The sequence below is a fragment of the Ursus maritimus genome, unplaced genomic scaffold (genome assembly GCF_017311325.1).
Source record: "Ursus maritimus isolate PB19 unplaced genomic scaffold, ASM1731132v1 scaffold_23, whole genome shotgun sequence".
In the NCBI taxonomy this organism is placed as follows: Eukaryota; Metazoa; Chordata; class Mammalia; order Carnivora; family Ursidae; genus Ursus; species Ursus maritimus.
Window position 1 is genome coordinate 24854482 of NW_024424786.1, and position 13384 is coordinate 24867865.

A 13384-nucleotide genomic window follows, 5' to 3' on the forward strand; every position below is an offset into this window, starting at 1 on the left:
CATATCCTTTCCAATGTATGACTCTCGTCTGCCCTTGAGAGGTTTATGTCAGTGAATCACCAGCTTTTCCCTTGGTCTGGTTCTCCCTTATCCCATTTTGTAAATATGATAACATATGGATGAAGGATGAAGTCAGACCCGTTGTTAGTGTCTCCCTTGGCATTCTGGGAAATGATCCGTGTAGGGTGACTGCACAAAATCTATTTGCTCAGCAAAGCTCATGTTAGCATAGGACCAATAAGTATGCATATAGCAATGACACCACTGTTCGCTAACAGTGCTGGGCTATCATGCCAGATCAGGGTGCACAGGACAAAAGAGATGTGAAACATGAAGACACATCAGAAGTTTCAAGTCTTCAAAAAAAGAAGGAAAAATCATCACTTGGGCACTCAGAAAGTAATACTGCATTTACTTAAGAACTATTCAAAGTAAATTTTAATCTTCTCTTCTACCTCTTCAAGGAATAATTGTCTTCTCTATCTCTTCCTCCTCTCCAAGCAGCCTTTTCCTCTCTATCTGTTGCACTATCCCACTCAAAACTCCACATTTTAAAGGCATTTAAACTTTTCATTTTAATCTATAGTTAATATTAACCCCATCCCACATGTTTGCATGCAACTCTTGGTCTTGGGGGTATGAGTTTGAGTCTCACGCTGGGTGTAGAGATTACTTAAAAATAAAATCTTTAAGGGTGTCTGGGTGGGTCAGTCCATTAAGCGTGCAACACTTGATTTTGGCTCAGGTCATGATCTCTGGGCTGTGAGATCAAGCCCTGCATCAGGCTTAACACTGGGTATGGAGTCTGCTTGAGATTCTCTCTTTCCCTCTCCTTCTCCCTCTCCACAAATAAATAAATATCTTTAAAAAATGAAAGAAGGAAAAAGATACTGTCATACTTCTTCTTCCAATGTGTTTTCCTTAAGAACTTAACATTTTCCTAGGGTTAGATTGGTTTAGGGAACTTGATGCTTACTGATTTTTTTAAAGATACCCTACAAGAGAGAATAGGATGCACCACTTACTTTGGACCTAATATGTTCCAGATAGTTTTGCACTTAAACTTACGAATTTATAAGTCACTCTTTAAGAGTATGAACCAGAATGAAATTTTAGGAACACTCAAAATATGATCAGGGCCAACTGATGATATCTTTCATTATTGTGATGTCAATTATTTCTTTTCAGTGACGAATATCAGCAGTTAACATACTCCTCCCTAAACATGAACTGCAATAGGAATCTCGCATTCAGATCATGAGCAGTCGGGCATTGGAAAAGGACTCTGAGATTCATAGCTGGAACTGCCCTTGGAAGCATAAAGTATCAGTGATGGGAGGGTAAGAGAAATTCAGCAAGTGTATCACTGTGGACATGTGTACAACGATGTTTTTGGAGTTTATAGATCAACAGAATTTAAAGTTATTATTCCAAGTTAAAGAGAAACATTCTCTACTCACAGGAAAAGAGACAACATAGTGATAACACTTAATAACCAAGTCACTGACTTACTTTTTCTCTTCAACTGTTACTGCCTAGCAACTTGAAAATTGCTTTCTTAGCCTACTAATTTGGGGCATAAAGCATGTGTGCATGTGTTTACCTAGAAGGAGGAGGAAGAAAATGAGGAGCATCTGATAACCAATTGGGTGTTGGCTATGGGTAGGCATTGAACACTGATGGGAGCCCCTGGAACCTCAGTTGGGGTGACTGTGTAGATGACACATTTAACAGGGGTTAGATGTATAGGAGGGGAAACAAATTTTTTGAGTGGAAGGAACATCATGAATTTGTTTTAAGCAGAATGAATTTGAGATATCTATGGAACATCTACCTACAGATTGCCAAAAGTCAGATGGAAATAGGATTCTGGGGTAAGAGAAAGTGATAGCAATTACTGATAATCACGGGATGTCTTCAGCAGGTGGGTGGTAGATGAAGACAAGAGAATGAATAAAAAACAGGTACTTAGAAAGAAATGCTCTTTTAAGTTTCCTCTATTTAATTTCTATTCTTCTCTATTTAGTTTAATGATCGACGAATATGTACATAATAATTAACCATATGTCATGTAGGAGAGCGAATGCCTCTTTACTTTAAAAGGATGTATTGCACAATGTTCACACCATTTTATTGCAGCAATTTGCTTTCATGTTTGTTCCCCTACCAGACTGTAAGACAGGTTATAGTGGCTGGCACAGAGTAGAGATCCGGTAAATATTTGTTTAAATAATAAATAAAGGAATGAATGAGTAAATGAGAGAAAGCAGGATATAGAAACTGGGTCAGAATCTTAACTCATGTGAAGCCATATCTTTAGGGCTAATATTCAACTTCTGATTCATGGTAACCTCCCAGGACAGAAATAATAAAAACAAAACAAAACAAAACTCATTCTACCAAAGATAGCTGTATGATTATATGTCATTTTGAAGATCGTTGCACAACCATTTTTGTTGTAATCAATAGCTAATGTAGTGTCTATATGTGCATGTGTATATATTGATATCTGTGAATATAATCTTACGTCAAGTTATCAATATATATAAATTTATGAAAAAACACGTAGCCAATTTGTAATGATAAAATCATACTGAATACTTAAGTGTATTAAATATTTATTCGGTGCTAAATCAAGCATATGTAATTCTCACAATCACCCTAAGAGAAAGCAATTCTTATACCTATTTTAGAGGCATATTTTAGAAGCAGACATATATTGACCATTGAACAGCTCTTCTAGATGTTCAAAATAGGATGTTTGATTTTTTTTTAATATGGCATTCAACGCCTTGCATAATATGGCTGTGAATGTGTACATATCTAACATTCACACAACTCATATTTCACACAGCACGTATTTTGCATGCATACATGTAGGTAAACATCTTCTTTAAATATCTAAAGTTTTCTATTTTTGATCAAGGCACTAGTGGTTAGAAGCAGGAACTGATAAATTGACACTTTTGTATTTCTCCTATGCTGCAAAGAACAAAATTAAAGACCATTTCTACTCTATTTCAACTTTCTCTGTGAGGAAGGATAAATGAAATTTCCTACTATGAGGCCGAAATTCCCTACTGCCCATAAATTAAGGTACATCAACTTAAAATGTAGTCTTGTAGGAACAGGATGGCTGAAAATCACTCATTAGGAAAAGCTGCTGATTAAATGCAATAATAAAGAGTTTTCGACTAGTACACAAATACAAGTTCATTACTGTTCTTGCTGTACATTTGTATTTTCACTCTTTGGGAAACTGATTATTCATCAATCGCAATCTTCTGGAAGGTAGCCAAGAACAAGGTAGAAGGTAAAGAGCCAAAACAGCTGAATAAATCTTTCCAAGTCCATAAACTAAATATCAGCCCTCCTCTCTCAGGAGAGTTCTCAGGGCTTAGTCATCAGAGACCACTTCTATTACAAACACAATTTGGACCATGTTCATCACATCCTGCCTGAACTACTGTAAGAGTTTTCAAATTGGTGTCTCTCCCTTTCCTGCCTTTCCTACATTCTTTCCTACTTCCAAGCCCTTCTTCACATGAAAATCTTCCATGTCGACAACAAACTTTAACTTTCCAGTAGCCTGTCATCATCTATTGCATAGAGCGAACTTTTACGTGCTTTGGAAGATTGCGTGATTGAGACCCTGGCTATCATTTGAGCCTCATCGATGCCACCATAAATGTGGATTTTCTTTGTTTGGTTTTGGTCTGTAGTCATGCTGAGTTTTTAAAAATTCTTTTATTTAATGGCATGCCCTGTCCAAAAAAAGGAACTTGATTTTTGCAATTGCATCTGCTTGTAATGCTTCTTCTCTTTGCTTTGCTGATGCCAACTCACTTTTCAGACTGACACTTGATGATGAATTGCACAGGAAGGCCTGTCTTCTAGCCCACACTACAGGGCTTTGCTTCTAAACACAGCAAGTGAGACTTCTCAGTCATAGCATAGGTCACAGTTGTCGGGATGCCTGGGCGACTCAGTTGGTTAAGCGTCTGCCTTCAGCATAGGTCATGATCTCAGGGTTCTGGGATTGAGTCCCACATCAGGCTTCTGCTCAGCGGGGAGCCTGCTTCTCCCTCTGCCTGCTGCTCCCCTTGCTTGTGCTCTCTCTCTCTCTCTGACAAATAAATAAAATCTTTAAAAAAACAAAAGCAAATGATTGTTTAACTGGTTATGCCTTCAATGTTTACCTCTGATAAACAGTAAGCTCCAAGAAAGAACTGTTTTGTGTTGGTCACTAATATACCTTAGAGAGCGCAGCATATTATATGTTCAGTAAATATTGACCAACTGATCAAGACGCAGATATTTAGAAAAGGCAAGTAGAGACTATGACAGTCAGACAGCGGCTTGTTGATAGTAAGGAATCAAAACCAATATTTTTTAAAAAGCAGACAAAAGAATGAAACATTCCTGCAGCCTAAGGTAAGGAAAATCCTATTTCAATAGTTTTAAAAAATTCATGTATCATAATCCAATAAAAGAAATAATAGTATGATGACACAGACCTTGAGCTAACCACAAAACACGAGAAAGTATTCAGCATTCATTTTTAAATAAGCAAAGAATTTTTAAATATAATTTTAGAGCTATTTCCATTATTCTAATTGCTAAAATAAAACATAGAGTTGGTATTTCAAGAGGTATTTCAAGAGATATTTGGGAGGCTGGTATTTCAAGGTTCAGTTACTTAGAAAATTAATTTATATGCTATGTCTTATCTAACAATATTAAGTAAATGAATAATAAGAGCTAACAACCGCTTCTAAGAGGTAGACACTGTTCTAAGCACCTTACACTTACACTCTCATTGAAGTCTCATAGAAACTCTAGAAGATCCATACTACTTACTACCCTCATTTTATAGATGAGAGTTTAAGGCACTTGATCAAGGTCATACTGTTAATAAGAAGAGGAAACAAGATTCAAAACAAAGCTGTCTGATCTGGAGACGATTCTTTTTTAACACCTGTTCAACAGCATTCTTTGAGGGTCTCAAAAAACAATACAATGACTGTTTAACCAAAGTTTATCGTTTTCCCACCTAAAATTATTGATCATATATGAAAGCCAGGGACTACGCTGTATATACTTTCACTTTGTATATACTTTCTCATCTAATCTTCATGTATGATTATTTCCAGTGCATAAGCAACTCAATTAAGACTTGGAGAGCTTGAACTCCCTAAGTCAAGCAGTAAAGCCAAAACTAAACTCCAAGTACACTGGCTCCAACGATTGAGCCCTTAATGACACAAGTTTCCCTGTATAATAAGAGAAGTCTCTTTTACACAAGACCAACCTTGGCACTAATGACATTTTGGTGTGGATTATACATGGGGCTGCTCGATGCACTGGGCGGTATGTAGCACAGCTCTAGCCGCTACCCACAAGACTCAGGTAGCACCCTTCCTCCCAGTTATGAGGAGAAAAATGTCTCCAGACTTTGCCAATTGTTCCCCAGGTGGGGAGGCAAAATTGCTCCTGACTGAGAGCCACGGCCCAGGACAGTGGATTTTTCCCTTGGATACTTCTGGATGAAAACTGAAGATATTCCTCCTGCTTCATCTCTATTTCCAAACTTTAGTCTGACTACAGCACTTTTGTTAAAACATATTTTCTTTATGCAAGTTAAAATACACGGTTTAGGCTGAAGTTTCCTTTGGTTGTTTTTCAGTTTAGTGGCTTATCCACACCTTTGGAAACCACTGAGATACTTTGTAGGGGGACAAACCTTGGTTAACTTTAAGGAGGTCAAACAGGTAATTTCTGGTCATGTGACATTGGGCAATTTATTTAACATCTCTTTAAGCCTCTTGTTAAACTGGGGTTAATAATAGCCCCTTATAAATATGTAGGTTAAATGAACATGTCCTTATAAAACATTTAGGCAGCACTTGGATCATAATGAATATGCCCAATTAATGTTCATCATTATATTATTATTATCATTGCTATTATTTGTGTAATTTTCATAGCTTGCCTTTCTAGTTTATCTTCAAAATCTCACAGGCCATCATACTTCCTCTCCAAATTCATTGAAAATATTTACTTAGAGGCTAAAACATATCCACATGCCAAAGTAAACCCATTATACAGATGTAACTTAAAGGCAACAGAAGTTGAAAATCAAGGTACAGCGAGAATTATTGAAATATTTGACAATGAAATCTCAAATTCTTAAGTCCATGGATAAGACACATTACAGTATTACAGTTACAAATAAGCCATAATGAGTGAAAATTGTTTTCACTGTAAGAAGACCTTTCAAAAAAACGGTACAGGTTTTCATTCTTCCCTTCGTCACAAATCAACATGACGCTAATTTTTCAGTTCTTTGCTGATTGTTTTTAAGTAAAAGCGCTTTAACAGAAACCTATGTACCAAACACAAAAAGAAAACATCTAGGGCAACATGTCATCTTCGACCCAGCTCCGTGTTCATGCTCTCAAGCCTAAACTTACTTGCATGGTCGTTTTTTTTTTTTTTTCCACGTTTATTTTTCTTTCAGGATTAGATCTGTCCAGCTGCGTCCACTTTGCTATTTGGATGGTTAATGCCAGAAAACTGTCTCAATATTTAACCATGCCAGTCATAAATGCTGGGACATCTACAAAGAACAAAGTGCCCAACAAACAAAGAGCTACGAGGGCGCACAATTTCGTTCTAGCCTTCACGACGCACAGTGAGCAGGGAAAATCCCCTTCACTCTGTGGAATGACAGCTGTCACAAGGCCAAGAGTTCCAGAAAAGAAGTTCGAAGACCCAGGCTTAATTTCTAAACATATTTTGACCCCTGTTTAAGAAAACAAAGCAGAAAGCGCGAACACACACACACACACACACACACACACACAACACAAGGAATTTTTACATCTTAAGTCAATTATTTCAGATGGATAAGAAAGGAATGCTCTGAAGACAACAGCAGCTGCTAGCTTAAGCAGCGCTAGGCCCTGCGAAATTGTAATACAGCCCTCCGTAGCGCCCTGGAATTATTGTTTTCTTCATATGTCTGCATAGCTTTCATAGAAGGCGATAACTTTAAAAATGTTCTTTGTGGGACACCTGGGTGGCTCAGGCCATTAAGTGACCTGTTTTTCATTAGACAGTGCCTAGTACATGACGGGTCTTCAATAACAATAGGTCTTCGATAATAATAGCAGGGGACACCTGGGTGGCTCAGTGGGTTAAGTGACCAACTCTTGGTTTCAGCTCAGGTCATGATCTCAGGGTCCTGGGATCCAGCCCCGCCAATGGGCTCTGTGCTCAGCAGAGTCTGCTTGAGATCCTCTCCCTCCCTCTGCTCCTTCCCCTGTTCTCAGGTGCTCTTTCTAAAATAAATAAATAAATCTTTAAAAAAGAATGTCCTTTATTCTTCCAGAACTTGTGATACATCAACAGTACTCACAAGTATCTGTGAATTCTTTCTTTCATAGACTTAGAAAAGATCCCACTTCCCAGCTCCCTCACCACCTCCACCCTCATAGTTGGGTGGGGCCAGGTGACTTCTGACAAATGGTTTATAAATAGAATATAAGTGTGTCACTCCTGGGGAAGGCAAAGGAAGGCCCTGAGTTACTTCAGCTCTCTCCTCCCTGTGATAGCAAGCGAGAAGCCACATGTTCAGAAGGCAAAGCCATAAGATAGAGGCCGACTGACCCCCTCACACATCACTTGAAGGAGCTGCCCCAGAGAACGAGGCCTACAGTAGCTTAGCATGCGCAAATAATAAACTTGGGTTGTGTTATCCACTGAGATTTCAGAGTTGATCTGTTATCACAGCAGAGTTTGGACAATTCTGACTACTACAGCTCCCAACACAGTTTCTAGTATGTACTAAGTGCTTTACTGTGGAGCTCCTTTAAGAATCAACGGGCAGGGCTGAGATCACCAATTAGTAGAAACACCTAAGTCTAGATATGGCTTATGAAGGGAAAAAAAGTCATCTTGATTTATTTAAAAAATCTATTTCTGCATATTAAGCATGTACAAACTATATATCAACTGCTATCCAGCTCGGGGGACTACCCAGCATGATTGCACATTGCTGACTAAGGAACAGACAGACCATGTTCATGTAAAAAGATTATTACCACCATAAAGGAGCCCATATATGATAGGTTCAAAATGAATGAAGAGAGTAATTTGGTTGGAAGGGATTGGATCTGTAATTTTGCCTCACCCCGTTTCTGCCTTTTATCTAAAAGGCATATCGTGCCATCATTTAAGCTATTCTGTGACAAAGAAAGGGTGACACTTTCATTGTAGCTACCACCAATTGCCAGCTTGCTTCTAGAAAGCATGAGAGATCCAGGTTCTCACCTTAGCTCTGCTGGGAGCACCTGCATGACTGTGACCTCTATTTAGAATTTCTCTTACTCTCTATTTGCCCTCTGATAAAGTGGGCCCACTGATGACCTTAACGCAAGGTCATGGCAAGACTTAAGGAGCACGATATATACAAAGAACCTAGCAATGAGTTTGCTGTATCTTAGCACGTAATGAATGCTGGTTTCATTTCCTCATTCCCTTTCTCTTGATCTCACCTCCCTCTCCTTAGCCCTCCCCCACATTTCCTTCAATGTCTTTTTGTTTGTTTAAACTGAAAAGCAAAGGGGATGAACGCTAGATGATTCTCAAAACACCTCTCAGTATGAAATATACATGCCCTTGTAGTTTGCTTATTACCGGGAATTTGGAATTGACAGCGTTCTGCAAGAATCAAACAATGTTATCCCACACCACCAAAGTTGGAACCTGAGCAGGAGAGCATGGGCATTAAAGATGAATAAGCAATGACAGAAGGAATGACGAAGGATGCGGTGACCTGTGAGCAGCCACAGCTAAATGGAGTTTAAAAAAAAAAAAAATTAGAGTCTCATCAAGTCACTGTTGTCTATAGTTTCCTAGATTTTAATTAATTCAGATAAATTTAAAACAAATTCAACACGGGGGTACATCACTTTGCTCACTGAGATGCAAAAGATCCTGAAGTTTGTATAGTAACAGAAGCTTCATGTTCACCTGTGCAAGGTCTTGCAAGGGTGGGTAATAAAGAAGAGGGAATGGCATTTTCGAAAACTTTCCTGTGCCTGTAAGCCGGTCTCAGCCAACAAGTCAATATCCAGGAAGAACAGACACCTCACAGTGTAATTCCTCAAGTGGGGACTGGTCCACACTGTTTCCTGATATGTTGCTGATTACCTTTGAGTTATGAACGTATTTCACCTCCTGACTACGGCCCCAAACTTGCCCTCAGATTTGATAATGGTTCACGTTCTTTGGTTATTCTCCCTTTATCTACACTGGATTCTCAGACTGCATTGACTACAGCGATCCCAGATAACATTCCAGCCCATTCTACACAGACAGTGGCATCAGCCAGGGCAATTAGGATTCAGGGAAGGGTTGCAGAGTCATTTTTTTTTTTTTTTAATGGCTATGCACCAGCATATCTAAGAAAGAGATATGAAAGCCTCCGCCTTTATTATCAACCAAAACTCCAAAGTAACTATCAGGGCAAAAATTCATTTGGAAAGAAATTTAAATTCGCATAAGTTCGAGAAATGAGCATCATTATCACATCTGAGTGTCCGAGTTGTAAAGAAGCACCTAATGAGTCAATGAGTTATGGGAGTATATTGGGAGTATTATGGGAGTATATTTTTAAGGCAATTTGGAATCATTTCTCTCTCTCCCATCCCTGATTCATTATCTTCTAAAGTGCTGCGTTCCAATTGCCAAGGAGAGGTGTTTATATAAAAGGTGATTTCTTCTCCTGCAGAGTCTAGGGAATTAGGCCCAATAGGGGGAAAAAAAATCAAAGTTTGAGAGAAGCAGCAGCTAAAACACTACCCAATCTGGCCTCGCTTACCTCCAACAATCCCACATAACCTCTAGCCTTTAGCCTGAATTCGAAAGGAGGATATTTTAATTTCAGCACTGTGTTAGTTGAATTACACTGACCTCTTGTCTCTGCTTTTGCTCTCCATTTATACAACCACAATATGACAAAGATTTTGCCTCAAGCTGATTTCTGTCCTCTATGTGCAAATGACCACGTTCCAAATTCTTCTTCCTTTGCAATGTCTAATTCCCTCCCCAGCAGAACTGTTGTCTATTCCTTTCAGATTTCATCGTATTCTTTTCAGATGTGGTATGTTTTTAAAATTCTAACTGCCTTGTATTTGGTTATTTATTATGTCTGTATCCTCTAAACACAAACTGAGAATACCTGGGACTATTTTCCTGATTCTTCTGCCCCTCCCAGGGCCTAGTCCACCACTGTGCAACTCACTACTCTGCAAATGTGTGTTGAATTGAATTTGAAATATAAAAATGGGAAACATGTCACATGTTTTCTCCCTGTTCATACTTTTGTTAGGGAAATGAGAGATAAAAGACAATGTAAATATGCAATGTGCCAAGGCAAAAAAAGGGAGATTTAAGATAACCAATCACATATCCAAAATTCTTATGGTACAATTCAATGACCTCTACTAGATAAGACCTGGTAAAGGAACCAGAAGCTACTCAACTGCCTTCACAACGTATTAGTTCTCTAGACGGTACTTACTCCTAATCGTTCTGTCTGTAAACCCCTATCTTGTTACACTCTTTCAGCCAGAAACCCTAACCAGTAGTAGCAGAATGCTTTCTCAACACTTAATAATAAAACCAGAAAGTACAGAAAGCTCTTTTATTGTGGGGCAAGGAGGAGGGGCATTAGCCAGGTTGGAGGGTATTCCCTTGATATATGAATCTCCCCAAAATATGTAAAAAGTTTAATTTCTTTCCTAGTAAAATACTTAGTTGATTTTTGGTTACACCTGTTAATCTGATAGCATAGGACTGTGCTACTCAGTGTGCTGGAGACCAGCAGCGTCAGCATTGCCTGGAAGCTTTTTAAGAATGCGGACTCTCAGACCTCACCCCAGATCTAATGAATCAGTGTTTGTATTTTAACAATATCCCCAAGTGACTCCAATGTACATAATATTTTAAGAAGCATGGACATCTGATATTCTAGCAGCAATATTTCACTTGCATCCTAGTCGGCTCTTTGCTCTAAGCCATGATTTCATTGTAAAAGTAAAATATTTGCTTCTCAGAGCCTCTCCTTCTCTACCCCTCACTCTTTTCTATATACCTTTCTGTTTCCTTTAAAATGCAGTATTAAAAAAAAAACCCACAAGGATTGTTATCATGCTTTCCACTGTGCACATTTCTTTCATATACATTATTCCATTGCTTCCCTCTGTTATCTCTGTAAACACCATTATGCATAATTTGTCAAATGTCATCTAGGTAATAAATGTCTGAGAATTTGCATGGCCATGGTGTAAAGATGCTTCCTCTGTAACCAATGAATTCTCTACTCTCAGAATTCTCTATGTTACAAACTGTACTTTAAAAAAAAAAACAATTGAATCCATATCTTTAAGAGGGGAAATGGATATTTAAAGTAGCTCACAGAGTTTGGAAAGACTTGTATCTGATGAGCTTAAGGGAAACAGACAAAAAAAGAGGCTAAGTTCCTTGCGCCTCCTATTATCCCCACAACGCCCAGCCAAAGTCAGTGGAGCCAAGGACTTGAAACCACAGGTGGGTCTTACTCCTGAGCCTTTTGCCCTTGCCCCTCCCATAACTCAGCTTATCCTACACAGAGACACTAAACACGCACACTCTTGATGAAAGCTTTTATAGCTGCCATACATAATGGATTTGCTGTCAGTTTGTTGAAACAATGCCTGCTGAAGAAATGAGAGAAAAAAAAAAAAAAAAACCCAATCCTTGCTTACAAGCAATGGAGTTTGCAATGAACCCAAACCAATTTGGGCATTTCTATCCTATATATCCAAGCAAGCTTATTCATTCATGTGACCTGAACTTTCCAGCAATAAGTAAAACAACCTAAGGCAGTAGCAATAAAGAAACATTTACTATAGTTTCATTAAGAAGTTGTTGTAGTGTTAGGATGTAAAACAGTAAATTATCAACCATATTCAAAACCAGGTGCATTTTCAGAATCTTTAATCCAAATCTATGCCATATACAAGGTAAATATCTGTACATAATGCAAAATTATTAACTAGATGTTAGCCTTCATCAAAATGCTTGAACACTGTCATTTAGGCATGTATTTATCATCCTTTTTACAAGAGCCTCTTGATTATTACAAAATGGAAATCACACTGGAAGTCGGAAGTCTAAAATTAAACATCACATATCTAGAATGTTAGAATATGAAGGAATTTTAGAGAGCTCATGTAGACCTAGCATTCATTTCCAATGTATCAATTCACAAAGAGAAGCCCAAAGAGGCCACACGACTTACCCCAAGTTCCACTGTTGTCTGTCACTGACTAGCTGAGTAACTCTGGGCAACTCCCCTCTCTCTCGGTTTCAGTTCCTGATCTGCAAAATGAGGTGATTGGACTAGATGACATAAGATTCCAGATAGCCTGAAAATGCCATTATCCCACAAGACTAAGAGCCACATCCTAGGGTAGCCCCCCCCTCCAAAAGCAACATACAAGACGATGAAAAGATATTTAAATGGCACTGGGGACTCCAGGTATGCCAGTTTGTTGACATCATATCTCAAGTTGCGACTTCAGAACCGCACGGGGTGCTGCTCCCTACCACCAACGGGCAATCCAGGAGAGGACAGCTTTGGGCATGTCCTTTACCAGAGAAGTGCTGAAACTGAAAATCCATCCAGAGTAATGGAATATCTAGTCCTCCCCTTCTGAGGATCTAGTGACTTCCTCTGTCTGGGATCTGCCTCAGAGATTTCTCCTCAAGGTTCAAGGGAGTCCTGGGAGTCCAGCCCTTGACCTAACCCTATACCAAGATGCATTTCCTCCTGGAAGACTCCCCGTCTGGACAAGTCATTCAAAAGCGATCTTCAAAGGGACTCCAGGCTCTAAGGAGCTGCACATTTTGGCATTTTTTAATCAGCTGTCTGGTTTTGGTCTGTAGCGAAACCTTTTCATTTTATTGCAATTTGTTAAAGATTTTATTCTGAAGGAATCTCGACACCCAACGTGGGGCTCGAACTCATAACCCTGAGATCAAGAGTCATGGGTTCTACTGACTGAGCCACCCAGGTGCCCCTCATTTTATGACAATTTTATTCCATTAATAAACAAAGAGTTGGTATGCTTATTTTTAAAAAGTGGATTAAACCTTTGGCTGGAGGACCCGCTTTATCACTGGTCACGCTTTAGCTACACGTATGTACCTTCCTTCCTCACTCTTACGTAGAGGTGTATCTCTGAAATGGCTTCTCTTTATTTTTTTAGGTGATTTTCCACCCATCCCTTTTTCTTCTTTTCAATATTACTATTTCCTAATGAGCAATCACAAA

General features: G+C 38.8%; 1 protein-coding gene across 4 annotated transcripts in view; it reads right to left on the reverse strand.

Annotated features, from left to right (window-relative positions):
- Window positions 1–13384, reverse strand: part of LRRC4C (leucine rich repeat containing 4C) — a 154641-nt gene that overhangs the window by 95507 nt on the left and 45750 nt on the right. Inside the window, exon 2 of one of the 4 annotated variants that reach the window (XR_005837094.1) lies at window positions 12050–12429. The exons of the other annotated variants lie outside the window; for them this stretch is intronic. The gene's annotated coding sequence lies outside the window, so the exon portion shown is untranslated. Of the gene's footprint in view, window positions 1–12049; window positions 12430–13384 lie in introns of those variants that run through there. 4 annotated transcript variants of the gene reach the window in all.